The sequence below is a fragment of the Uranotaenia lowii genome, chromosome 2 (assembly GCF_029784155.1).
Source record: "Uranotaenia lowii strain MFRU-FL chromosome 2, ASM2978415v1, whole genome shotgun sequence".
NCBI lineage: Eukaryota > Metazoa > Arthropoda > Insecta > Diptera > Culicidae > Uranotaenia > Uranotaenia lowii.
This window is the reverse complement of record NC_073692.1, coordinates 35,180,182-35,207,853: the sequence shown is the minus strand read 5'-3', so window position 1 is coordinate 35,207,853 and position 27,672 is coordinate 35,180,182. Positions and strand designations below refer to the sequence as shown.

Below are 27,672 nucleotides of genomic sequence, written 5' to 3'. Positions count from 1 at the left end.
TTAGCTTCAAAGACAAAACAGAAACAATATTAATGCCAACTATCAAATGGCCAAACATACTTTCGTTTTCGGTTGGTTTTTTTTTTTTTCATTGGTAGGTTTTCTGATCCGTGAATGGGAACATAAATATCGTAAACCCGTCAACTTCAATGTCGAGAAATGAAAAAAAAACCGCCAAACCTCCCCGGAGTTGTGATTCCGAATCGATCCGGTTTGTCCACCGGTTGCGGCTTTATCGGTCTTTTGCACTGAATGAGGGGGAAAACAAAACCAGGCGGCAAGCACAAGGAATCAGTAGAAATCAGTTGGACAAAAAATTGGCCAGAAACAAAAAAGGTGACAACTCACAACGCCGCCGAATTGAGTCGATTTTTATGACAACTTTTTGAGACCCATCAACCACACCGTAAATGCCCAAATTTGTCAGGAGATTTTGTGCGAGCAAAAAAAGGAAGGCTACAGTCAAATTCCCAGATAATAATGGTGTAAGGACCACCCAAAAACCTTCCTCTTTGTTTTTTTCTGAATTGTTTTTTTTTTAATTTAAGGAGGGTATGGTACGAAAAAAATGCCATGACAAAAATTGTGGTATTAATGAGAGGAAATTATCTACTAAGATTGAACTTAATTGACTTGGTGACTTCATTTGAAAACAAATTTTCTATATTGTCATTTATGTCAGTTTTTTTTTGTATTTTATAATTTAAAAAATCTCATCCCGAAAGCAAATTAAAATCAAGCTGAAGTATTTGGTAAGCATTTTGCACTTGTGATGCACTTGGCGAGTGATCAGCAAAAAAAACCGAACACTTCCTCGGGCAGGTAATGAATTTCCGATCGATTGTCGATAGTCACGGCACCGCGGCGATCGTCAACAGAAAATAAAACGACATTCAACACTTTGACCGTGTCTGTCGTCTGCTAAAATTACAACCCAAATGGATGGTATAAAAATATTTATCTCTTTTGTGATCCTTGGTCAATGTCTGAGAACGAGAGTTGCAAGGAAAAATCCGAAAATCAAAAGCCAAAAAAAGCCTCGAAGTCCCTCGAAGATCATCATCACTTTGTGCTGAGAGTGAAGTTTTATTAGTTTGATTTCTCTCATTTAATAAATAAAGTCTTGTTTTATGGAAGATCATTACCGACGACGACGACAAACTTGTCGCCGAATGCGATATCCGAATCGAAACCCATCTCAGAGGGTGAGAGAGAGAGTAAGTGAAGACGGGCCCGATTTTATAGCACTGCAAAATGCCACATTTTACGAGGTGCCAAACGATAACTCCGATTGTTATCAAAGGGGAATCAAAAGCCCGACCGAAGTGCAGGTACTTTTCAAAAAGCAAAAAAAAAAACATTCCGTAGCCCCTCTTGAGTGCCGAATGCCGATCAAGAGATTTTACCACTGGATAGAGGAAAAATAGGTGCTCTTGGTAAGTCGGATATCGGAAAAATAACTTTACAATCGTAATTACACACAGAGCAGAATGGCGCAGTGGAAGCGTGCTGGGCCCATAACCCAGAGGTCCGTAGATCGAAACTACGTTCTGCTATCGATTTTTTTTTCGCATGACAAATTTAACAACCGTGTGCCATTTTCGAATTCCATTATTTTCAGTTGACTTTAGAAAATAAAATCCAATATCCTTGAAAGAATGAAAATCAAATTGCCGATCTCATCATTGTTGAAATTGAAATAAAAGACAACGCACACAAATAAACGAAATTGTCAAAAATGACAAAAACGACAAAATTGACAAAATTGTAAAAAATGTCAAAATTGTCAAAATTGTCAAAATAGTCGAAATTTTCAAAATTGTGAAAATTGTCAAAATTGACAAAATTGTCAAAATTGTGAAAATTGTCAAAATTGTCAAAATTGTAAAAATTGTAAAAATTGTCAAAATTGTCAAAATCGTCAAAATTGTCAAAATTGTCAAAATTGTCGAAATTGTCAAAATTGTCAAAATTGTCAAAATTGTCAAAATTGTCAAAATTGTCAAAATTGTCAAAATTGTCAAAATTGTCAAAATTGTCAAAATTGTCAAAATTGTCAAAATTGTCAAAATTGTCAAAATTGTCAAAATTGTCAAAATTGTCAATATTGTCAAAATTGTCTAAATGGTCAAAAATTGTCAAATTGTCAAAAATTGTCAAAAATTGTCAAAAATTGTCAAAAATTGTCAAAAATTGTCAAAATTTCACAAAATTTGTCAACATTGCAAAAAATTGTCAAAATTGTCAAAAATGTCAAAAATGACAAAAAAGACAAAAATGACAAAAATGACACAAAAATGACAAAAATGACAAAAATTACCAAAATGACAAAAATGACAAAAATGACAAAAATGACAAAAGTGACAAAAATGACAAAAATGACAAAAATGACAAAAATGACAAAAATGACAAAAATGACAAAAATGACAAAAATGACAAAAATGACAAAAATGACAAAAATGACAAAAATGACAAAAATGACAAAAATGACAAAAATAACAAAAATGACAAAAATGATAAAAATGACAAAAATAACAAAAATGACAAAAATGACAAAAATGACAAAAATGACAAAAATGACAAAAATGACAAAAATGACAAAAATGACAAAAATGACAAAAATGACAAAAATGACAAAAATGACAAAAATGACAAAAATGACAAAAATGACAAAAATGACAAAAATGACAAAAATGACAAAAATGACAAAAATGACAAAAATGACAAAAATGACAAAAATGACAAAAATGACAAAAATAACAAAAATGACAAAAATAACAAAAATGACAAAAATAACAAAAATGACAAAAATGACAAAAATGACAAAAATGACAAAAATGACAAAAATGACAAAAATGACAAAAATGACAAAAATGACAAAAATGACAAAAATGACAAAAATGACAAAAATGACAAAAATGACAAAAATGACAAAAATGACAAAAATGACAAAAATGACAAAAATGACAAAAATGACAAAAATGACAAAAATGACAAAAATGACAAAAATGACAAAAATGACAAAAATGACAAAAATGACAAAAATGACAAAAATGACAAAAATGACAAAAATGACAAAAATGACAAAAATGACAAAAATGACAAAAATGACAAAAATGACAAAAATGACAAAAATGACAAAAATGACAAAAATGACAAAAATGACAAAAATGACAAAAATGACAAAAATGATAAAAATGACAAAAATGACAAAAATGACAAAAATGACAAAAATGACAAAAATGACAAAAATGACAAAAATGACAAAAATGACAAAAATGACAAAAATGACAAAAATGACAAAAATGACAAAAATGACAAAAATGACAAAAATGACAAAAATGACAAAAATGACAAGAATGACCGAAATGACAAAAATAACAAAAATGACAAAAATAACAAAAATGACAAAAATGACAAAAATGACAAAAATGACAAAAATGACAAAAATGACAAAAATGACAAAAATGACAAAAATGACAAAAATGACAAAAATGACAAAAATGACAAAAATGACAAAAATGACAAAAATGACAAAAATGACAAAAATGACAAAAATGACAAAAATGACAAAAATGACAAAAATGACAAAAATGACAAAAATGACAAAAATGACAAAAATGACAAAAATGACAAAAATGACAAAAATGACAAAAATGACAAGAATGACCGAAATGACAAAAATGACAAAAATAACAAAAATAACACAAAATGACAAAAATAACAAAAATGACAAAAATAACAAAAATGACAAAAATGACAAAAATAACAAAAATGACAAAAATGACAAAAATGACAAAAATGACAAAAATGACAAAAATGACAAAAATGACAAAAATGACAAAAATGACAAAAATGACAAAAATGACAAAAATGACAAAAATGACAAAAATGACAAAAATGACAAAAATGACAAAAATGACAAAAATGACAAAAACGACAAAAATGACAAAAATGACAAAAATGACCAAAATGACAAAAATGACAAAAATGACAAAAATGACAAAAATGACAAAAATGACAAAAATGACAAAAATGACAAAAATGACAAAAATGACAAAAATGACAAAAATGACAAAAATGACAAAAATGACAAAAATGACAAAAATGACAAAAATGACAAAAATGACAAAAATGACAAAAATGACAAAAATGACAAAAATGACAAAAATGACAAAAATGACAAAAATGACAAAAATGACAAAAATGACAAAAATGACAAAAATGACAAAAATGACAAAAATGACAAAAATGACAAAAATGACAAAAATGACAAAAATGACAAAAATGACAAAAATGACAAAAATGACAAAAATGACAAAAATGACAAAAATGACAAAAATGACAAAAATGACAAAAATGACAAAAATGACAAAAATGACAAAAATGACAAAAATGACAAAAATGACAAAAATGACAAAAATGACAAAAATGACAAAAATGACAAAAATGACAAAAATGACAAAAATGACAAAAATGACAAAAATGACAAAAATGACAAAAATGACAAAAATGACAAAAATGACAAAAATGACAAAAATGACAAAAATGACAAAAATGACAAAAATGACAAAAATGACAAAAATGACAAAAATGACAAAAATGACAAAAATGACAAAAATGACAAAAATGACAAAAATGACAAAAATGACAAAAATGACAAAAATGACAAAAATGACAAAAATGACAAAAATGACAAAAATGACAAAAATGACAAAAATGACAAAAATGACAAAAATTACAAAAATTACAAAAATGACAAAAATGACAAAAATGACAAAAATGACAAAAATGACAAAAATGACAAAAATGACAAAAATGACAAGAATGACAAGAATGACCGAAATGACAAAAATGACAAAAATAACAAAAATAACACAAAATGACAAAAATGACAAAAATGACAAAAATGACAAAAATGACAAAAATGACAAAAATGACAAAAATGACAAAAATGACAAAAATGACAAAAATGACAAAAATGACAAAAATGACAAAAATGACAAAAATGACAAAAATGACAAAAATGACAAAAATGACAAAAATGACAAAAATGACAAAAATGACAAAAATGACAAAAATGACAAAAATGACAAAAATGACAAAAATGACAAAAATGACAAAAATGACAAAAATGACAGAAATGACAAAAATGACAAAAATGACAAAAATGACAAAAATGACAAAAATGACAAAAATGACAAAACTGACAAAAATGACAAAAATGACAAAAATGACAAAAATGACCAAAATGACCAAAATGACAAAAATGACAAAAATGACAAAAATGACAAAAATGACAAAAATTACAAAAATGACAATACTGACAAAAATGACAAAAATGACAAAAATGACAAAAATGACAAAAATGACAAAAATGACAAAAATGACAAAAATGACAAAAATGACAAAAATGACAAAAATGACAAAAATGACAAAAATGACAAAAATGACAAAAATGACAAAAATGACAAAAATGACAAAAATGACAAAACTGACAAAAATGACAAAAATGACAAAAATGACAAAAATGACCAAAATGACCAAAATGACAAAAATGACAAAAATGACAAAAATGACAAAAATGACAAAAATTACAAAAATGACAATACTGACAAAAATGACAAAAATGACAAAAATGACAAAAATGACAAAAATGACAAAAATGACAAAAATGACAAAAATGACAAAAATGACAAAAATGACAAAAATGACAAAAATGACAAAAATGACAAAAATGACAAAAATGACAAAAATTACAAAAATGACAAAAATGACAAAAATGACAAAAATGACAAAAATGACAAAAATGACAAAAATGACAAAAATGACAAAAATGACAAAAATGACAAAAATGACAAAAATGACAAAAATGACAAAAATGACAAAAATGACAAAAATGACCAAAATGACCAAAATGACAAAAATGACAAAAATGACAAAAATGACAAAACTGACAAAAATGACAAAAATGACAAAAATGTCAAAAATGACAAAAATGACAAAAATGACAAAAATGACAAAAATGACAAAAATGACAAAAATGACAAAAATGACAAAAATGACAAAAATGACAAAAATGACAAAACTGACAAAAATGACAAAAATGACAAAAATGACAAAAATGACAAAAATGACAAAAATGACAAAAATGACAAAAATGACAAAAATGACAAAAATGACAAAAATGACAAAAATGACAAAAATGACAAAAATGACAAAAATGACAAAAATGAAAAAAATGACAAAAATGACAAAAATGACAAAAATGACAAAAATGACAAAAATGACAAAAATGACAAAAATGACAAAAATGACAAAAATGACAAAAATGACAAAAATGACAAAAATGACAAAAATGACAAAAATGACAAAAATGACAAAAATGACAAAAATGACAAAAATGACAAAAATGACAAAAATGACAAAAATGACAAAAATGACAAAAATCACAAAAATGACAAAAATAACAAAAATAACACAAAATGACAAAAATGACAAAAATGACAAAAATGACAAAAATGACAAAAATGACAAAAATGACAAAAATGACAAAAATGACAAAAATGACAAGAATGACAAAAATGACAAAAATGACAAAAATGACAAAAATGACAAAAATGACAAAAATGACAAAAATGACAAAAATGACAAAAATGACAAAAATGACAAAAATGACAAAAATGACAAAAATGACAAAAATGACAAAAATGACAAAAATGACAAAAATGACCAAAATGACCAAAATGACAAAAATGACAAAAATGACAAAAATGACAAAAATGACAAAACTGACAAAAATGACAAAAATGACAAAAATGACAAAAATGACAAAAATGACAAAAATGACAAAAATGACAAAAATGACAAAAATGACAAAAATGACAAAAATGACAAAAATGACAAAAATGACAAAAATGACAAAAATGACAAAAATGACAAAAATGACAAAAATGACAAAAATGACAAAAATGACAAAAATGACAAAAATGACAAAAATGACAAAAATTACAAAAATGACAAAAATGACAAAAATGACAAAAATGACAAAATTGACAAAAATGACATAAATGACAAAAATGACAAAAATGACAAAAATGACAAAAATGACAAAAATGACAAAAATGACAAAAATGACAAAAATGACAAAAATGACAAAAATGACAAAAATGACAAAAATGACAAAAATGACAAAAATGACAAAAATGACAAAAATGACAAAAATGACAAAAATGACAAAAATGACAAAAATGACAAAAATGACAAAAATGACAAAAATGACAAAAATGACAAAAATGACAAAAATGACAAAAATGACAAAAATGACAAAAATGACAAAAATGACAAAAATGACAAAAATGACAAAAATGACAAAAATGACAAAAATGACAAAAATGACAAAAATGACAAAAATGACAAAAATGACAAAAATGACAAAAAAGACAAAAATGACAAAAATGACAAAAATGACAAAAATGACAAGAATGACAAAAATGACAAAAATAACAAAAATAACACAAAATGACAAAAATAACAAAAATGACAAAAATGACAAAAATGACAAAAATGACAAAAATGACAAAAATGACAAAAATGACAAAAATGACAAAAATGACAAAAATGACAAAAATGACAAAAATGACAAAAATGACAAAAATGACAAAAATGACAAAAATGACAAAAATGACAAAAATGACAAAAATGACAAAAATGACAAAAATGACAAAAATGACAAAAATGACAAAAATGACAAAAATGACAAAAATGACAAAAATGACAAAAATGACAAAAATGACAAAAATGACAAAAATGACAAAAATGACAAAAATGACAAAAATGACAAAAATGACAAAAATGACAAAAATGACAAAAATGACAAAAATGACAAAAATGACAAAAATGACAAAAATGACAAAAATGACAAAAATGACAAAAATGACAAAAATGACAAAAATGACAAAAATGACAAAAATGACAAAAATGACAAAAATGACAAAAATGACAAAAATGACAAAAATGACAAAAATGACAAAATGACAAAATGACAAAAATGACAAAAATGACAAAAATGACAAAAATGACAAAAATGACAAAAATGACCGAAATGACAAAAATGACAAAAATGACAAAAATGACAAAAATGACCGAAATGACAAAAATGACAAAAATAACAAAAAAAAACACAAAATGACAAAAATAACAAAAATGACAAAAATAACAAAAATGACAAAAATGACAAAAATGACAAAAATGACAAAAATGACAAAAATGACAAAAATGACAAAAATGACAAAAATGACAAAAATGACAAAAATGACAAAAATGACAAAAATGACAAAAATGACAAAAATGACAAAAATGAAAAAAATGACAAAAATGACAAAAATGACAAAAATGACAAAAATGACAAAAATGACAAAAATGACCAAAATGACAAAAATGACAAAAATGACAAAAATGACAAAAATGACAAAAATGACAAAAATGACAAAAATGACAAAAATGACAAAAATGAAAAAAAATGACAAAAATGACAAAAATGACAAAAATGACAAAAATGACAAAAATGACCAAAATGACAAAAATGACAAAAATTACAAAAATGACAAAAATGACAAAAATGACAAAAATGACAAAAATGACAAAAATGACAAAAATGACAAAAATGATAAAAATGACAAAAATGACAAAAATGACAAAAATGACAAAAATGACAAAAATGACAAAAATGACAAAAATGACAAAAATGACAAAAATGACAAAAATGACAAAAATGACAAAAATGACAAAAATGACAAAAATGACAAAAATGACAAAAATGACAAAAATGACAAAAATGACAAAAATGACAAAAATGACAAAAATGACAAAAATGACAAAAATGACAAAAATGAGAAAAATGACAAAAATTACAAAAATGACAAAAATTACAAAAATGACAAAAATGACAAAAATGACAAAAATGACAAAAATGACAAAAATGACAAAAATGACAAAAATGACAAAAATAACAAAAAAAAACACAAAATGACAAAAATAACAAAAATGACAAAAATAACAAAAATGACAAAAATGACAAAAATGACAAAAATGACAAAAATGACAAAAATGACAAAAATGACCAAAATGACCAAAATGACCAAAATGACCAAAATGACCAAAATGACAAAAATGACAAAAATGACAAAAATGACAAAAATGACAAAAATGACAAAAATGACAAAAATGACAAAAATGACAAAAATGACAAAATGACAAAAATGACAAAAATGACAAAAATGACAAAAATGACAAAAAATGACAAAAATGACAAAAATGACAAAAATGACAAAAATGACAAAAATGACAAAAATGACAAAAATGACAAAAATGACAAAAATGACAAAAATGACAAAAATGACAAAAATGACAAAAATGACAAAAATGACAAAAATGACAAAAATGACAAAAATGACAAAAATGACAAAAATGACAAAAATGACAAAAATGACAAAAATGACAAAAATGACAAAAATGACAAAAATGACAAAAATGACAAAAATGACAAAAATGACAAAAATGACAAAAATGACAAAAATGACAAAAATGACAAAACTGACAAAAATGACAAAAATGACAAAAATGACAAAAATGACAAAAATGACAAAAATGACAAAAATGACAAAAATGACAAAAATGACAAAAATGACAAAAATGACAAAAATGACAAAAATGACAAAAATGACAAAAATGACAAAAATGACAAAAATGACAAAAATGACAAAAATGACAAAAATGACAAAAATGACAAAAATGACAAAAATGACAAAAATGACAAAAATGACAAAAATGACAAAAATGACAAAAATGACAAAAATGACAAAAATGACAAAAATGACAAAAATGACAAAACTGACAAAAATGACAAAAATGACAAATATGACAAAAATGACAAAAATGACAAAAATGACAAAAATTACAAAAATGACAAAAATTACAAAAATGACAAAAATGACAAAAATGACAAAAATGACAAAAATGACAAAAATGACAAAAATGACAAAAATGACAAAAATGACAAAAATGACAAAAATGACAAAAATGACAAAAATGACAAAAATGACAAAAATGACAAAAATGACAAAAATGACAAAAATGACAAAAATGACAAAAATGACAAAAATGACAAAAATGACAAAAATGACAAAAATGACAAAAATGACAAAAATGACAAAAATGACAAAAATGACAAAAATGACAAAAATGACAAAAATGACAAAAATGACAAAACTGACAAAAATGACAAAAATGACAAAAATGACAAATATGACAAAAATGACAAAAATGACAAAAATGACAAAAATGACAAAAATTACAAAAATGACAAAAATTACAAAAATGACAAAAATGACAAAAATTACAAAAATGACAAAAATGACAAAAATGACAAAAATGACAAAAATGACAAAAATGACAAAAATGACAAAAATGACAAAAATGACAAAAATGACAAAAATGACAAAAATGACAAAAATGACAAAAATGACAAAAATGACAAAAATGACAAAAATGACAAAAATGACAAAAATGACAAAAATGACAAAAATGACAAAAATGACAAAAATGACAAAAATGACAAAAATGACAAAAATGACAAAAATGACAAAAATGACAAAAATGACAAAAATGACAAAAATGACAAAAATGACAAAAATGACAAAAATCACAAAAATGACAAAAATGACAAAAATGACAAAAATGACAAAAATGACAAAAATGACAAAAATGACAAAAATGACAAAACTGACAAAAATGACAAAAATGACAAATATGACAAAAATGACAAAAATGACAAAAATGACAAAAATTACAAAAATGACAAAAATTACAAAAATGACAAAAATGACAAAAATGACAAAAATGACAAAAATGACAAAAATGACAAAAATGACAAAAATGACAAAAATGACAAAAATGACAAAAATGACAAAAATGACAAAACTGACAAAAATGACAAAAATGACAAATATGACAAAAATGACAAAAATGACAAAAATGACAAAAATTACAAAAATGACAAAAATGACAAAAATGACAAAAATGACAAAAATGACAAAAATGACAAAAATGACAAAAATGACAAAAATGACAAAAATGACAAAAATGACAAAAATGACAAAAATGACAAAAATGACAAAAATGACAAAAATGACAAAAATGACAAAAATGACAAAAATGACAAAAATGACAAAAATGACAAAAATGACAAAAATGACAAAAATGACAAAAATGACAAAAATGACAAAAATGACAAAAATGACAAAAATGACAAAAATGACAAAAATGACAAAAATGACAAAACTGACAAAAATGACAAAAATGACAAAAATGACAAATATGACAAAAATGACAAAAATGACAAAAATGACAAAAATGACAAAAATTACAAAAATGACAAAAATTACAAAAATGACAAAAATGACAAAAATTACAAAAATGACAAAAATGACAAAAATGACAAAAATGACAAAAATGACAAAAATGACAAAAATGACAAAAATGACAAAAATGACAAAAATGACAAAAATGACAAAAATGACAAAAATGACAAAAATGACAAAAATGACAAAAATGACAAAAATGACAAAAATCACAAAAATGACAAAAATGACAAAAATGACAAAAATGACAAAAATGACAAAAATGACAAAAATGACAAAACTGACAAAAATGACAAAAATGACAAATATGACAAAAATGACAAAAATGACAAAAATGACAAAAATTACAAAAATGACAAAAATTACAAAAATGACAAAAATGACAAAAATGACAAAAATGACAAAAATGACAAAAATGACAAAAATGACAAAAATGACAAAAATGACAAAAATGACAAAAATGACAAAAATTACAAAAATGACAAAAATGACAAAAATGACAAAAAATGGCAAAAATGGCAAAAATGACAGAAATGACAGACATGACAGACATGACAGGGCAATCTGACAAGCCTACAATAGAGAGTTGAATTCTTTCAGAGAAATTGTATATTTGTACATACTATACAAAAATGTGTTTCCTAAAAATAAATTAGCAGAGCGTAGTTTCGATCTACGGACCTCTGGGTTATGGGCCCAGCACGCTTCCACTGCGCCACTCTGCTGTGTTGATGTTTGTGGGATCTGAATCTTTTGAGTTTATTTTTATTTCTTAATTCTAATTTTTTTATTTATGTTTAATTCATGTTATGTTAATTTTAGAAATAATTGTGAGTGAAATAAAAAAAAAACGCTATTTTTGGCTAATCAAAATAAAAAGTTTTTTTTTTGTGAAAAATTCGTTAAACGGAAATGAACTCAAATAGCCACAAGCCGATGCTTTACCGAGAACCGTTTGATAGGGTCACAAAAGTTTTATGTTTCGACTTTTTAAGAAAACTAAGCTAAATTTAAGCCCCAATAGCGATCGGGGTTGTCCTCTTGTCTTTTTTGTATGTTGTTGTTGCCTTTGTACCGTTGACTTAATCGATTCTTCAATCTGGCTGCCGACTTTTTTTGTTCCTCTACGAATGCCGCCGCTTTGCTCTTTGGCTAAAGCTTTGCTTTGGGGTGGATAGTGTAAATCGAAGGCTATATTTCTTGCCTGCCAGGCTCCGGTGCCATCCGATAGGGGAATCGCGCGTCGACGTTGTATGAATTATGTACTTTTCCTTTTGGTTTCAGAGAAAGACCCGAACGGCGGCATCGGACAGCCGGAATCTTAATATATTGACCGGTGAAGTAAATATGATGAAAATCGAGAGAGAAACCACCCTGGCACCCGGGCAATTCCGAAGAAGGTCCACCATAAAAGGGCCACTTCATGCGGTGGAGACCCCCGAGTGTCAAAGTGCGCGAACACTTGTTCGCAATCCCAAATAGGGGAGGATCAGGCTGACAAAATAAAGCAATACATACACTGCCCTGGCCTGGCAAACCCTCGAGAGATGTGGCGAGGAAGAAAAACACTTGTATTTTTTGCTGCTACCAAGACGTGCTACATTCAACTGGTCAATGGGCTGATGTTTTGGTAGCCAAGATAAATACGGGTCAACCGAAAAGGCGCGAAAACGATGCCAATTTTGGTTGGAGTGACCTTTTTTTTGCGCCTCATCCGAAACGCCTCAGGAATAACGTAATAATTGGATGAAGTATCTCTGAAAATCGATTCCATATATCACTTGGCGCGGTATTTACTGTTCATACGTCTGAGATAAGCGTTTTATTTTCCTTTTGGGGCCCAGAAAATATGACCGACAACTTGAATTACAATGTTTGAAGCCCCCTTCTTGTGCTACCCGGGAGGAAACTAAAATCTACCAAAACTTGTTCGAATGCTGAAAAACAAGTAGTGAGTGGACGTGTCTGTTGTTGTTCTCCTTCTGTGTGATTAGCTTTTGGGACATTTTATGCACTCGGCCATCAATCACAATCCGAGAGCAGAAACTAATCCGAACGCCAATCTTGGTCAAACATGTTCCCCAGAATGTCATATCAAATTTGTTGATAGTCCAGTTGAAAGCCATCCATGAAAACAGCAGTTGTCCAATTTCCTGCTGAACGCACCAGCACTGCAAGCTAACTTGGAGTCTCAAATGAGCCAGTTTAGGCCCATATTAAGTCATCCGAGGGCGCGCAGATCGCGCTCAATCCGAGAGACCCATATAGCTGCCTATCTAGCTCCTTTCGAGACCGAATGTGACAGCTCTACCGCTCGCTGGGCCGTTGAAATCTATAAATCATTAGAGCCACATTTGGACTACTAAACGTTGTTACACACGGTTGGACGCATCGAGCAAGGTTTCAGGTTCCTGGAGGGGGCTTGGAACTTTTTCGTTTCATTCGAGTCCCCCGGCAAATAAGTTCCTTCTGGCTGGAAGTGGATCCAGTTTTTCTTCCATTTGTAGCGTTGAGCCGTTCGGGCTAAACTTTGGAACATGAAATTTGATTTTATATCTCCTACTAAAAACTAACACTGTTGACTGGTCGAAGTAGTTCGCGAAGTAGTTTCGCGTCGTTTTACCGAGTTTTTCGCGTCTTGTTCGACTCAAACCCAGAATGTCGAAGATTTTGAAAATGGACCCGCAGCAGCCGGATCTCCCGGCGATTTTAGCGTAGCTTACCGCTTACTTGAAGATCCAGTCCAACACCCAGGAGGATTTCCTTGAGCAGCTCTTCAAGCCGAAGGAGAACGAGTTCCTGATGGAACCACTTTCCAACTCCATCTCGGAATTTGTTTACGACCCCCAAGGCGGACTGGTTTTTGACAATTGGTACTCCCGGCACGAGGAGGCCTTCACCAAGGGTAGAGAGAAGCTGGAGGATGTCGACAAAGGACGGCTGCTCGTGCGAAAGCTGTCTCCGGTTGACCACGATCGCTACGTAAACTTCGTCCTACCAAGGACCCCACCGGACATTTCGTTCCAAGACACGGTGACAACACTGAAAGAGATGTTCATCGCCCGGTTGCTGGCGAAGATGGATGGCGAGACGGCTGCGGATCCAATGACACTCAAGAAGCTCCTATTTTAAAAGATGATGGGAATTATAAGAGAAACATACGATATCAAAGAAAGAAAGAACATAAGCCATAAATATCGTAAATTTATCGTAAAATACATCGGCTCACTGGCAGGACTTCAACTCGCCATTTCCGCTTCAGTACAACGGCATTGTACGCACTCTGAACACGACTGAAATTTGGAACAAACTCAGTAACAGATCCAAGATTTCGGCTCAAAATCGAAAAGTGTAAATTCTACATGACGGAGGTGAAGTACCTGGGCCACATCATCGACCGCAACGGTATCCGCACGGACCCGGGAAGGTGTTTGCCATCTCGCAGATGCCACCACCGCGGAATCTCACCGAGCTGCGTTCATTCTTGTGCGCCGTAAATTATTACGCGAAGCTCATCAAGGAGTTGAAGAAAGACGCTAAGTTGGCCTGGTCAGACGACTTCCAACGTTCGTTTGAAGGCTTCAAGGAGCTTCTCAAATCTGTCCTGATGCTGGCCCACCACAACCAGGCATAGTACTTTGTGGTCGCCACTGATGCATCGCAAACCGGAATCGGCGCCACGATCCAGTATCGTTTCCCATAGCTTGACATGACTTGACGGACATAATTCCTAGAATTCACTCGGTCCATGGCAACCGTACTCCAATTTCTTGGACATCCCACATTCGCCAGATCACGCTCCACTTGGTCTAATTCCTACCGGATTCTTAGCGAACCCCTGTTTTGCAGGACAGTCGTCCGGCACTCTCGAAACATGTCCTGCCCAGCGTATCTGACCAGCCTTCACCACCTTCTGGATACTGGGTCCGCCGTAGAGTCGCGCAAGCTCGTGGTTCCACACTCCTTCGCTTCCACACTCCTTCGCTTCCACACTCCGTTCTCCGTCAAGCCGTCAAAGATCCTCCTCCAGGTCCTCCTCTAGCACTATCCATGTCTCGTGCCCGTAGAGAACAACCGGTCCAATGAGCGTCATGTACAGGTTACACGTGACGTGCGCACACAGTCACGAAGTTTCATCGAATGTTGCAGGGACGAGAGTTCATTCTTGAGACAGACAACCAGCCTCTGCTCCGACTGAATCGACTGCAGCCATTGGGGCTCGTTTAGCTATGATATGACTTTGGTATCAACTACGTTCAACGGCGAAGTTCACATGCGACGAATTTGAGTACTACTGCAAAGCAAACGGAATCTCTCACATCCTCACCACGCCCCACCGTCTGTAATCCAACGGACCAACGAGGGATGAAAAAAATCAACAAGGAAGAGCCACTGCAGGAGACACTTGACATGTTTCTGGCAATGTACAGGACAACGCGGAGCGGAAAAACCGCTCAAAAATCACCAAGAGAACTGATGTTTGGACGTCGAATGCGCATCACACTCGACCTTCTCTGGGAGGCAGGCAAGAGCATCAAAAGACTCGGCTCGGTGAACGTGTGGTTGAACGGCCAACGGTCGTCAAAGAAATCGCCACCGCGCGAACGCGCTGATAATCTTCCGCTGGACATTCTCTTGGGCAAGTTTGGTTTCGCTCAACGGGAACACATCAATCAACCGAACATCGTTGAGCAGCATGGTAACAACGACGGGCCAAGACCAGCGATGACCCAACGGCCCATCCGGCGGGCATCAACAGGAAAAATGCATCCGAGTTGTATTCCTTTGCCAGTGACGACGATCACAAGGAGCGGATGAGAGGTCCGACTACCACTGAGGTTCGATAACTACGTGATGTCTGAAAGAGGGAGATGCTATGAAAACAAAAACGTTGCCGAAAAAAATTATGTGTTTTCGATAAAATAAATTCTCGAATTCTGTTATTTTTGCTCAAAATTCTTTAACAATTGTTGAAACTCACTCGTGACGACCTAGCTGTACGGTGTTTATCTCGCGGCGATTAATCCGGAATGTCGAACCGCGTGGCAAATGTAAACAATAACAGAAAGTCGCTAGTGAGAGAGAACGTCAATTCGCTATTGTTCTAGAATCGACGAAGAGTGAATTCGTAGTGTTCACTGGAATTGTTGCCAGTTGAACAATCAGGAAATCATTAGGGAAGTGTTGCCAATATGACGGATGGATAATCCAATTTATCAATCACTATTGTAACCTGACCTTTTTACAAAACTTGACGAGAGTAGTTTTTACGCACACTTGCTAAGCTTATACAGATGAGACGAGACAATTTACCTCAAAAGCTCTCGGTGCAATGAACGGTCGACAAACATGGTCGTTCTTGAGGACTTCCACTGTTAACCATATTCTAAAAACCCCAGCAACTACTCGCAAGCAAGCTAGTGGTAGACCAGCGAAAATTATAGACGCAAAAGAACTTTTTTCTCTTTTTCGTGCCTCCAGCAACGAAGATTCACTGAGCCAACGGGATGCCGCTATAAAGTTCAATTGTTCACACCAGTACATTGGTAAGACATTAAAAAAAAAAGTTGAAATTAAGTGCCGAAAGAAGTCAAGAGCCCCAGAATACACTGAGGATCAGATTTCGACTCTGGACAATACGTGTTTTGGCCGGATAAACCGTCATCTTATTATGCCAAAAAACACAATCCTTCCTGAATATCCATTTGATCCCATTTGTACCCAAGAACCACAACCCGATAAATCTGACTCAGTGTCGCCCAATGGAAGATTTTTTAGGAATTTTGAGCTCATTGGTGTACAAGAATAATTGGAGAGCCACGAACTGCAAACAATTGGTTGGTAGAATCAAGAAATGTTTTCACAAAGTTGACAAGAAGGCCGTACAACGCTCCTGCTCCGACATCAAACGGAAGCTTCGGCGAGCAGCGGATTATGGACCGTTTTCAACTGTAAACTAATTTTTTTTCTACGATTGACAATGTACCTTTAATTCCAAAAAATCAAATCTTCTTCAAGTACACTTTACTTTTTTTCACAACTTGAAAGAGAATTCCCAAAATTTTAGTTGCCACCCGTTAAAAAAGAGAAATCAACGCAAAGTAATCCGTGCTCTATGCTAAGTTCGTTGTTTGACAACAAATAAGCTTGAATTTCAACACTTCAAAAAAAAAATCCTGTTTTAAAATAATGACACCTTAATGATGCCTATTTTTGCAACCACTGAAAAATCAACATTCAAAATGTGCGAACTATACCGGTAACGAACAAATTTTGTGTTTGTGTTCAGTTCCATTTGATTTTAAAACCTAAATAAATCTGATTTTTCATCACAAAAATCATGCTATAGTTTTGATCCCACTTTTCTGCTCTATAGTAATAAATGTAACCTTAATGGTGCCTTGCTTTGTTATCTTGAACAAAAAAAATCAAAAAAAATAGTGCTTTCATATGACATCATGTTCCGACATTTTGATGCTTCAGTAAAACCTAATTATGTCATCGTGAAAAATGCGATACTAAATTATGCAATCATTTTGGCATTGATTCCTATTTTTTGTTTCTGTTTGCTTTGTTTTAGAAGTTCAAAATAATTTGGTAATTTAAAAACTGATAACCCACTTGGATTTTTCTTTGCACTTCCGCATAAGCACAAGCAGCTTGCCTCTGGGGGTGGTAAGTCGGAAAACAGGGGAAAAAAGTGAGTGACAAACAAAATCTAACAACAAAAAGCACGATAGTTGAGAGAACTTTCAGCCACTTTCAACACACACGCTCCTTGGATGATAAATTTTCTCAACTGCCAGCATCAAAACGGTCCGGTTTCTGCTAGCACGTTTTGATATTTTGTATTTTGTATAATTTTTATTTTGTATCTTAATTCATAAAAGAGATATAACATGGCATATGTGATGTACATTATGCGGGTGGCGATAAACATTTGTCAGAAAAATTCGATTCGACTTTTAAACAAAAAAATGTATCTAACAAATTCATCCATAACTTTATTTCGAATCACTTTATAACAAAAACAAATAGGATTTATCATTAGAAATTTTATGCAGGTATGAAATATTCTTCGAGAAACAATTTCTAGCCTCAATTTTATTTTATGTTTCTTATTCTTAATCTGCACATTCAAATAGGTTTTTGATACATGAGGCCACAAAATTCACATTTTTCTGATGTGCAAAGATTTTGAGATCTCATTTTGATCAATTTTGGTGCACTGAAACTTTTGAAAATACAATGAAATATAATCTTTCTTTTTTTTTAAACTTTCTTAAATCTGAACGCACTGTATATTATACCACAGCGCTCCGCAATGTTTTGACAGTATTTTGTTTTGGAATGTTTTCTCTATCAGTGCTGAAAATTTCATCACGGCTTGCTTTGTTTCAGAAAAGTTACACGTAACGGAAGCCATGAGACGAAAATTAATTTTAGACACCCAAATAAAAAATTGACGGATGCAGCCTCATGGATCAGGAATCGTACGTGAAGATGGATTTTGGGCAGCTTCCTGGCCAAAATTTTTATAAAGCCACTCTGGTCATGGTCGATGTCCCCGGCAAGTTCAAATTCGTTTTTGCCGATAAGTTTGCAAGTAAGTGTTTGATCTGGCAAGATATTCGCCATTTTGTGACAAACATGGACTCCAAGATGTACAAGCAGGAGTGCCTAAGAAAACGTATTCTTCCGTACATTAGATCTTAAAAAGGACCAGTAAAGTTTTGGCCAGATTTGGCAAGCTGCCACTATAGCAAAGAGGTAGGGGAAAAGTTCATATAACGCCCCATGTGCCCCCCCTTTTGATGTAATAACATACCGTCAACTGGGGCAACATGCAACAATTTTCAACTTCAATAGCTTCTAAAAAACTTATGTTCACAGTTAATCGTATCCTTTATGCATCAAAAGTTTTAAGGATGCTGGGACATCAAATTGGCGTAGTTAAAAAAATTATTAGTTTCTTCAGTTATTTTTAATTTTCTAAAAACATGCGATTTTCACCCTTCTTAGAAAATGGGGTAACTTGCAACAAACTTTGTTTTTAATGAAAAATCTTATGAACACGTACGAAAATTCATAATTTTTAATATATTTGCGATGTCTTAAAGATCATTACGCATGACAACACCAATTGCAGTAGTTTTTGGGTCTGTAAAAACAAATTTTCACATTTTTTCTGAAATTAAGGATGCTGCATACATTTAGGGGTTAAATAATACTTCGAAAAATTCTAAAAGCTGAAATCATAAAAATAAATGTTTGGATGAATGAAATTTAAATGTTTACAAACGCGTGATTCAAAACATTCATATTCCAACACTTGGAAACGAGATTTACAAGGTATTTCTTTGATTTGCATTTTGTTGCATTTTACCCCAGACACCTAACTGAATATTAAAAATATTCATTTAAAAAAATTGGGTGATTGTTCGAAAAATATTTTTACACCAACAATGTTGGTATAATATGAGGAAACCTGTAAAAAGTTTGTAGGTAATTTTATCAAGCCGATCCGTCATACTGGGTAAAGTTTTTTTCAGCATAAAAAAATGTTAAAATTTGTACATTTATTGCTCGATTTTTCAAATTTTACATAAAAATAAAAAACTTAAAACAACTAGCTTAAGATGCGAGAAATTATGTCATCATCATTTTGTTATCATTAAAAGATAACTTTATTACAATACATTAAATTAAAAATTGATTCAATGTAGTGTTATATAAATGTTGCATTGAACCCCGCTGTTGCATGATGCCCCGTTTGACGGTACAAATTGGATATAAAGCGTTCAAGTTATTCACAGATGTTTGCAACAAATTTGAATTGATAAAATATATTTTATTCAAGTTCTCTCCTCACCAACTTGTGCACAACCAAAAATATTTTGTTCAATCTAGTTCCCCAAGACTGGGCCAGGAGTAAAAAAAGCGCGCGCTTTGATCAAGTTGTATGCAAGTTCTCTTGATGCCACATTTTTCATGTTGCATGAAGCTAAAACTTGAATAGGTAGAGGAGAGTGGGGTATCGTGAGCCATGGGGAAACGTGGGCCACTTTTAATATCTCAGATGTGTGTTGAGATAAAAATCTCAAACCAACTGTCATCGTCGTCGCTTTGCGTGAGCATGTATTCCTATATGTTGTTGACTGAAATAGGCATCATATGCTTCTTTTATTTATCAAGCTAAAAAAAAAGTTAGAAAAAAATTACTTACATAATTAAAAAACACCCGGTAATTTCATCGATGGGGAACCTAAAGTGCATAACAAAAATATGCTCATACGCTTATGATCTTAGTTTTGTCATGATCTTTCACGTGGAAAAGGAATTTTTGATGAAACATCAATAAGTCACACAAACGCAACCAATTTGCAAATCATAGCTTCATCATCTGAAATAGCTTTTTAATAACGAAATGAATTAGGAAATCACAGTTTTGGGTCAACTCATAAACTTTGCATGTTATTTGATCAATTTGGATTTGGTGGCCCACGATTCCCCACCATTTTTCAAAATCCAAAAAATATTGCTTTTTTTCATACAGTCAGAATTTGAAGAAAATAACATATTAAAAAATTTTAAAAAATACCCTATGATACCTTGAAAATGTAGAAAACCATACCATTTTATATTTTCAATTTATCTATTATAATAAAGAAGTTATGGATCAACGAAAAAAAGTGGCCCATGATTCCCCACTCTCCCATACATACACACCAAAAAATTTTTAAATTTAGACGTGACAGAAACGCTTAAAGACCGAAAAATAATTTGATGTAATGAAAAAAAGATTTAAATTTACATCATTTTGAATATAAATAACTAACACATTGACATTTTTCAGAATAATGATCTAGTTTCCTTGTGATCTATTTTTGCAAAGATCTAATTTTACATCTACTCGCATTAAATTAGGAAAACCGTTGTAATTTTAGATCATATATTGCGCATATTAGATCTTGCATTGAAATTTATACTTTGGAAGACATAAAATTTTGCATGTTTAGACGTAAGAGCAAAGACAATTGTGCATTGTTCATTTCAAACCGTTTTCGTTTTGATCGGCGTGAGGTAATCAACTACATAATAATAATGTTTTCTTGTGAGTTTTGTGAAGTACAATTTATGAAAATCTACGAGTTTCTTCGTCACGTGCGTGTGCATTACAAAATGCGGAGTTTTAAATGCCCGGTAGAAGCGTGTGGTTTAATTTTTCGAAATTTCGTGGCCTTCCGAAAAAACATTCGACTTCGCCATTTTAATGACGACACCGGAGACATATTCAAATTTTCCGTAGTGTAATGTCCAGAAGAATTAAAGAATTTTCATTTTTTGGTCAAACATTTAAATCATCATTTGGAAAAACACAGAAAAAATAAATGTAATTTTACGTTGCACGGTATTTTGAGTTGTTGAACTCGAAAACAAATATAGCCTGAGAAGACATGTTTAAAAAATGTAACATTACCCTGAACGGATATTTACATTTTGAATCATCAAAATATCACTTCTTGAAAAATCATGTAAACAAATACATATGTATGCTTGATTTGGACTGATCATCAACGTGTAAAAGAATTATTGTGTGTAATCAAAAGAAACTTTACTTGTAATAACATTAAGATTCTGAACCGAGTGACAGGCCATTGCATGTGTCGTTGGTATGCAATTGCAAGTAATCGTCTAGTTTTTCTGCGCCAAGATAGAACATGAAAGTGAATTTGGGTTGGTTTTATTAATTATTTAAAATGTGGAAAGCAGAATCAGTTGCAAAAAAAATAAGAATAACATTGAACTTCTGCATTCCCCTTCTTTAGATTAAAGTGAAGCTGTAATTGCGAAAAAAAAAACTCGTTCGGATTAATTTATACGCGTTTTGAAACATTGAACATCATTACTCATCAGTATATTCGAACAAAACCTCTAGAATCGAAGTTGGTAACAGCCAGCAGGTGTAATGCAGATAAGTAGCTAAAAGAAACAGGTAAATAATGAGTGGGATAATTTTCCTTAAATTCAGTTTAAATTTCGTTATGTCTTCAAGCCTTTCAGAATAACAAGTATTAGGTTAACGAATGCATATACTGGCGAGTCACTGTGAATGGAGGGGACAGAATGGTGAACGACGACAAAAGGGACCCTGAATATGAACACAATATTCTTACGCTTGCCTGGAAACTGTAGCTCGACAACCCAAACGTAAGTGTAGTTTAATATTCTTTAAATCTTCACTATAAATTTAAATCCTTCTACTCACAATTTAAGAATTTTGATCAGAACAATCTTTACAAGTTAATAACAGATGTCGTTTATGTGAGTGAATTTACAGTTGTTTCACACCGTTTTTGTAGCCTAAATTGTGGTTTTCGCTTCAAAACAAGATTGAACTGATTCTCCAGAACTACACGAAAAATTCTCATTATTTTCTAAAGTTTCCTACCTCAGCTTCTCAGCTCTTTCTTACTAGTTTACTAGTTCTTAGTAGTTTCCTCCTCTTTTTCTTCAGGAGAAAATAAACAAACGAAACAAACCAAATAAACAATCAATAATTTGATAGATACAAGGTAGGATCTTTCACTACGTTTGTATGTATTGGGGAAGAGCCCTATTTTTTTAATTTGGACTAACACGGTTTGAATAACATGCCGGGATCTGATTTCACTATTTGCTTATTAAGAAAATTCATTCTTAAAATGACGGAATTGTTCAATCACATTACATACAAATATTTTGTAGAAGTAACTTTTATAGCCATAGATTGTTTTAATACCTGCAAAGGCAAATAAATGGTACACCTGCCGCATTGTGTAATACTTTGTGCCATCAGACCTACTTTTTGGAGAGTTTCCAATTCTGTCTGATTCTGTCAAATATCGACACGCACACTCATTTGGGGGAACACTTGAACATATGTAAAATTGACCCATTATTGCGAACCTCCAGGATCTGTCAAATAAGGGGTCATTTTGTGGGTTCAATATTACACTTTTTCTGGAAAAGCCCGAGTACGCTTCAAGACGGGTAGTTTTTAATCTTGTGAAAATATCGCCGTCACCCGAGGAGCAATGATGGTTGGCGAAACAAAAAAGGAAACGGCGGATTGCAGTAAGTACTATTTTTTTATGTTTTTCTCTGCAGCGATAATAAAATAAGTTTCCATTTACAGGGCCGGGCATGAAAATATAGCACAGAACGTTCGTTAATGGCATGCTGCAAACATGGGCCGAGAGGAAAGTCGGCAAATGATGGATGCAGCACAAATCCTAATTACTTGCTGAAAATTCAACATCCACTTGCATGCTCCATTTTACTGCTGTTCAAATTTATAAAAAAATGAATTCAAAGTGTTTAATATTTGTGATCATTAAATAAAATATTAATTTTTGGATAAATCTAACTTGCTCTCATTTTTTTTTGCATGTTACATTTCATTTCACACAAAAAACGGCTCACATCCTCACCGAGTGGGCAAGCGTTTGAAATAATGTGTAAATTTGACCCGACGATATGACGTACAGCCTATGTACCCTATAAAGGGTACAAGTCCTGTACACCAAAAAGGAGTTAACCCAGTCTTATCCGATAACGGATCAAAACTACACTATAAGGAGTCGCGCCAGATGAGTGTGCGATATAACCATTTTTCTCATTTTTTGATTTCTATATTTCTATAGCCTCAGTTTTAAAATGGTCGCAAATAATTTATGATTTTGTTTTTTTTTTGTGAAAGTGATAAATGTTAGGTGGTTATACACATACAATTGATTCCTAAAATTTTTGTTCGAATAATATTTGTTTCCTAAATTGTTCTTTGATAACCCTAACTACCCTACCCTAACTTCACTCTTTTGTAACCTTACAACAGAAAAAAAAATATATAATTTCTTTGGAGTGACTATTGCAGGTTTTCTCCCTGCTGATATTTTTCCATGTTCAAGGTTCTTGCACGGCACGCTACCGATATCAAATTCAAATTATGAAGAGACTCAAAAAATGTCGGCCCTCATTTTTGAGGGCTGAGTGTTCTCAAAATAGGAGTATTTGAACAAAGAAATTCGGCTGATTCGGAAAATTGAGAAAATCAAAGTCGAATTAGGTTTTGTTCTCTCGTCCAAAAAAAAAAAGAAATTAATTTTTCTATGGGCACTAGCGATATCCATAATGCCAAATCTTGTAAATTTTAGTTCGATTTACATTTATAGCTCGAGTGAAGTGTAATACGACAGTTCGTTTTAATATCGTGAATAATTCTGAGTTGCAGTTCGAATTTCAATTTGGATTCGCGCCAAGAGTATAGTAAGGAGGATAAATATTAAGTCATAGAATGCAACCTGTTTTGATTTTACGCCAAACCTAATTTTGAGTTTCGAATCGGGAGCGTGTACCCTACTTCAAAAAAAAAAATTGAGGGGTCTACACCGAAAAAATTCTTCACATGAACGCTACGTGAAAATGTACATGGATTTTTGCCACCATGAAAATCACGTGAAACCTACGTGAATTTCAGGTAGCAAACAGAGCTAGCGCAGAAAGCCGAATTCACGTAATTTTCATATGAGTTGTAAGTGAAAATAACGTAGGTCGAATGTGAAAAGGGATGCGTTTTGTACATGCGATTCACGTCGTTGGGGTTTTCGGATCTTATAAATAAAAAATGTGTTGATTGTGCAGGACATTTTATTTTTTCTTATACACGATGCACTTTTTATTTTCAATGCAAACTTTGGACATTTCCTTTCACATACCTGACACATAATACCGCATCGAAGATGGCATTTGGGTTGCCCCCATAGTGGTTGCCTGGTCGTCCTAGCAGCCCCAATTCCGAAATCTGTTTAAATAACAAAAAATGTAAATATTGATACACAACAAAATTTTAAATACTTACCGAAAATCAGCTTCTTCATCACCTAGAATTTCTCTTTCTGATAGCACCAACTCTTGGATCCGCGCCATATTGAGTAGTGTATTCCGTGACATAGATTTTACGTGAATAAGTTATTCAGAGCTACGTGAACGTCACATCGAATGCACCAAATTCCTTTGTACTTGGTGGATCACTGGATTTTCACGTAAATCGAATGTGTCTTCGTTTTGACAGCAAACAGCCATGTGAATTTAACATACGGATTAAGTGAATTTGTATTATCTACTATATAAGTGATTCACGTAAGTCGAGCAAAAATTCACGTAGTAAGCGCCTACGTGAAAATCCAGGTGAATCTAACGTTTTTATTTCGGCTGAGTGTATCTCAGAGGTGCCAGGTAGTTTTGTGAAAAATTAAAACACCGCAATGAACAAATTTGAATTTTAGGACACCTCTAAATTGATGAAAATAACTGATATATTCTATGAAATAACATGCCGCTTTGCATAGATTGCATGACTAAAGGCGAAATACAGGTACTGAAGATGCCTCAAATTATGCAACTAGCCTGCGGTTAAAATCGAAAAACACCATTTAAATATCATTTGAACCATTTCAACCGTTTTTAACAAAATCAGGACAAATTCTGAACAATCAAGACACCTGACACCCCTGGTCAACCCTAACAAGTTTGATTTTTTTTTTTGATTTTGAGTGATAAATATTTTAATTTTACAAATATTGGTTGATTTTGTTAATTTATATTCTTTTCTTAGCTTTGTTCTGTAACTAGAAAAAAAAATGCTCAAATTGGTGTGTACTCTGGGCTGACATAGTTCGTCATAAAGATTTCCAAAGTGGTATTTCAATCATAAGCTAATAATTATTTTTTTTTTTCCAGCCTCAAAACCAATTTCATAACATTGATCCCATTTCTGGTCATCTAATGAGGGAAAAGTGGAAGCCTTAAATTGGAAAGATCCCAATTTCTACCTTAAACCAGCCCGGACCCTAATAAATTTTCCACTCGTAAGTAAACAGTAATTCTAATATGATTTTCTATAAACAAGAATCACGCAACAGCGGAATTCAAGACATCCACATCTTTTCATTAAGAAACTCAGATTTCTTGAGATACACGCTGCAACGTTATTTATCGCTCGAATTTCTTGACATGGAAGAACTAAAAATCAGTTAAGATTTGTCATATCGTTTTTAAAGAACAAATTCTATCATTTTCTTCGATATATTTACAACTTAACATTCGTTTTATGGCTTTTCAATTTGTTTTATCTTAGAATATAGAGAATTTAGAGCATATATTTGTTCCAAGTTTTATACCTATAGGTTACAAATCGCTAAGTTCTATAAAATTATAAAAGCTTCCACTATTCACGAAACTAAAAATATGTATAAATTTTACAGATCTACGTTTGCAAAAAAACAAAAAGGTCTAACAAAGTCCTGCACAGCAACAGCAACCTAAAATTGCTTTGTTCGAATGATGTTGGTGACTCGGGCGAGTATCAAAAAGACCGTCAGCATCGAATAGCAAAAAAAGATTGAGAACTTTATTCTATTTAATAATAGTGAACTAAAAACCTAAAATAGTAAGTTTTATTTGATTTTAAATATCATGTGACATTTATTTTCAATAAATGGAAATGCAACGACATTTTTTTGTTTTATATTTCTTCGAAATTTCTCAACGTATATCATTTCGTAAAATTAAGTTTTCCTTCTGTACTCCTGCGAACCAATGAATTTATATGAAAGTCTACGGCCACTCAATTTCAACTTCCCCATCGTTAATTATGTTAATAAAATCACGAAACAACAACATGTATTGAAGTAAAGTTTTTTGTGAGCTTTGTTGTATAAGTAAACTATCGTAAATATTTTAAATGCTTACGAAACTTCAAAATTACGTATCAGGAATTAAGATCAATAACTGTATATATGGCAAATAAAAGTTCGTGATAGTATTTCTTACATCTATTTCTTTAACGCAGACCTCATTCACAAACCAGGTGGTCAACAATTTACGACAAACATGTAAATTTTGAGGGGACCTAATTTTACATCACAAACGATGCTTCTTTTTTGTGCATACAATATGACAGAAAATTATAGCACCGGAAATTTAATTTTATGTGTGCCAAACGTTATGGTATAGATTTTTGCATCTTTTTTTACATAAATTTACATCATCAATGATAGAAAATTATGTCAAATATGTCATACATTTAATTTCATAGAATTTATGGCTTCAAGCGTTTCTGTTTTTCTCTGTGTAATTTTATGTCAAATTTGATGCTTCAGTTTTGTGCATCCAATTTGACCTAAATTTACACCAAAAATTTAATAGTGTG

The 27,672-nt window shown here is 31.7% G+C and overlaps 1 protein-coding gene and 2 non-coding genes across 3 annotated transcripts in view; 1 reads left to right on the top strand and 2 right to left on the bottom strand.

Moving 5' to 3' along the window:
* Positions 1-27,672, bottom strand: part of LOC129746177 (NADPH oxidase 5) — a 357,046-nt gene that overhangs the window by 287,060 nt on the left and 42,314 nt on the right. The window lies entirely within an intron of this gene.
* On the top strand, positions 1,485-1,556 carry Trnam-cau (transfer RNA methionine (anticodon CAU)). Its single transcript has one exon. It is a non-coding gene; the product is annotated as a tRNA-Met (tRNA).
* Trnam-cau (transfer RNA methionine (anticodon CAU)) lies at positions 12,074-12,145 on the bottom strand. The gene has a single exon. It is a non-coding gene; the product is annotated as a tRNA-Met (tRNA).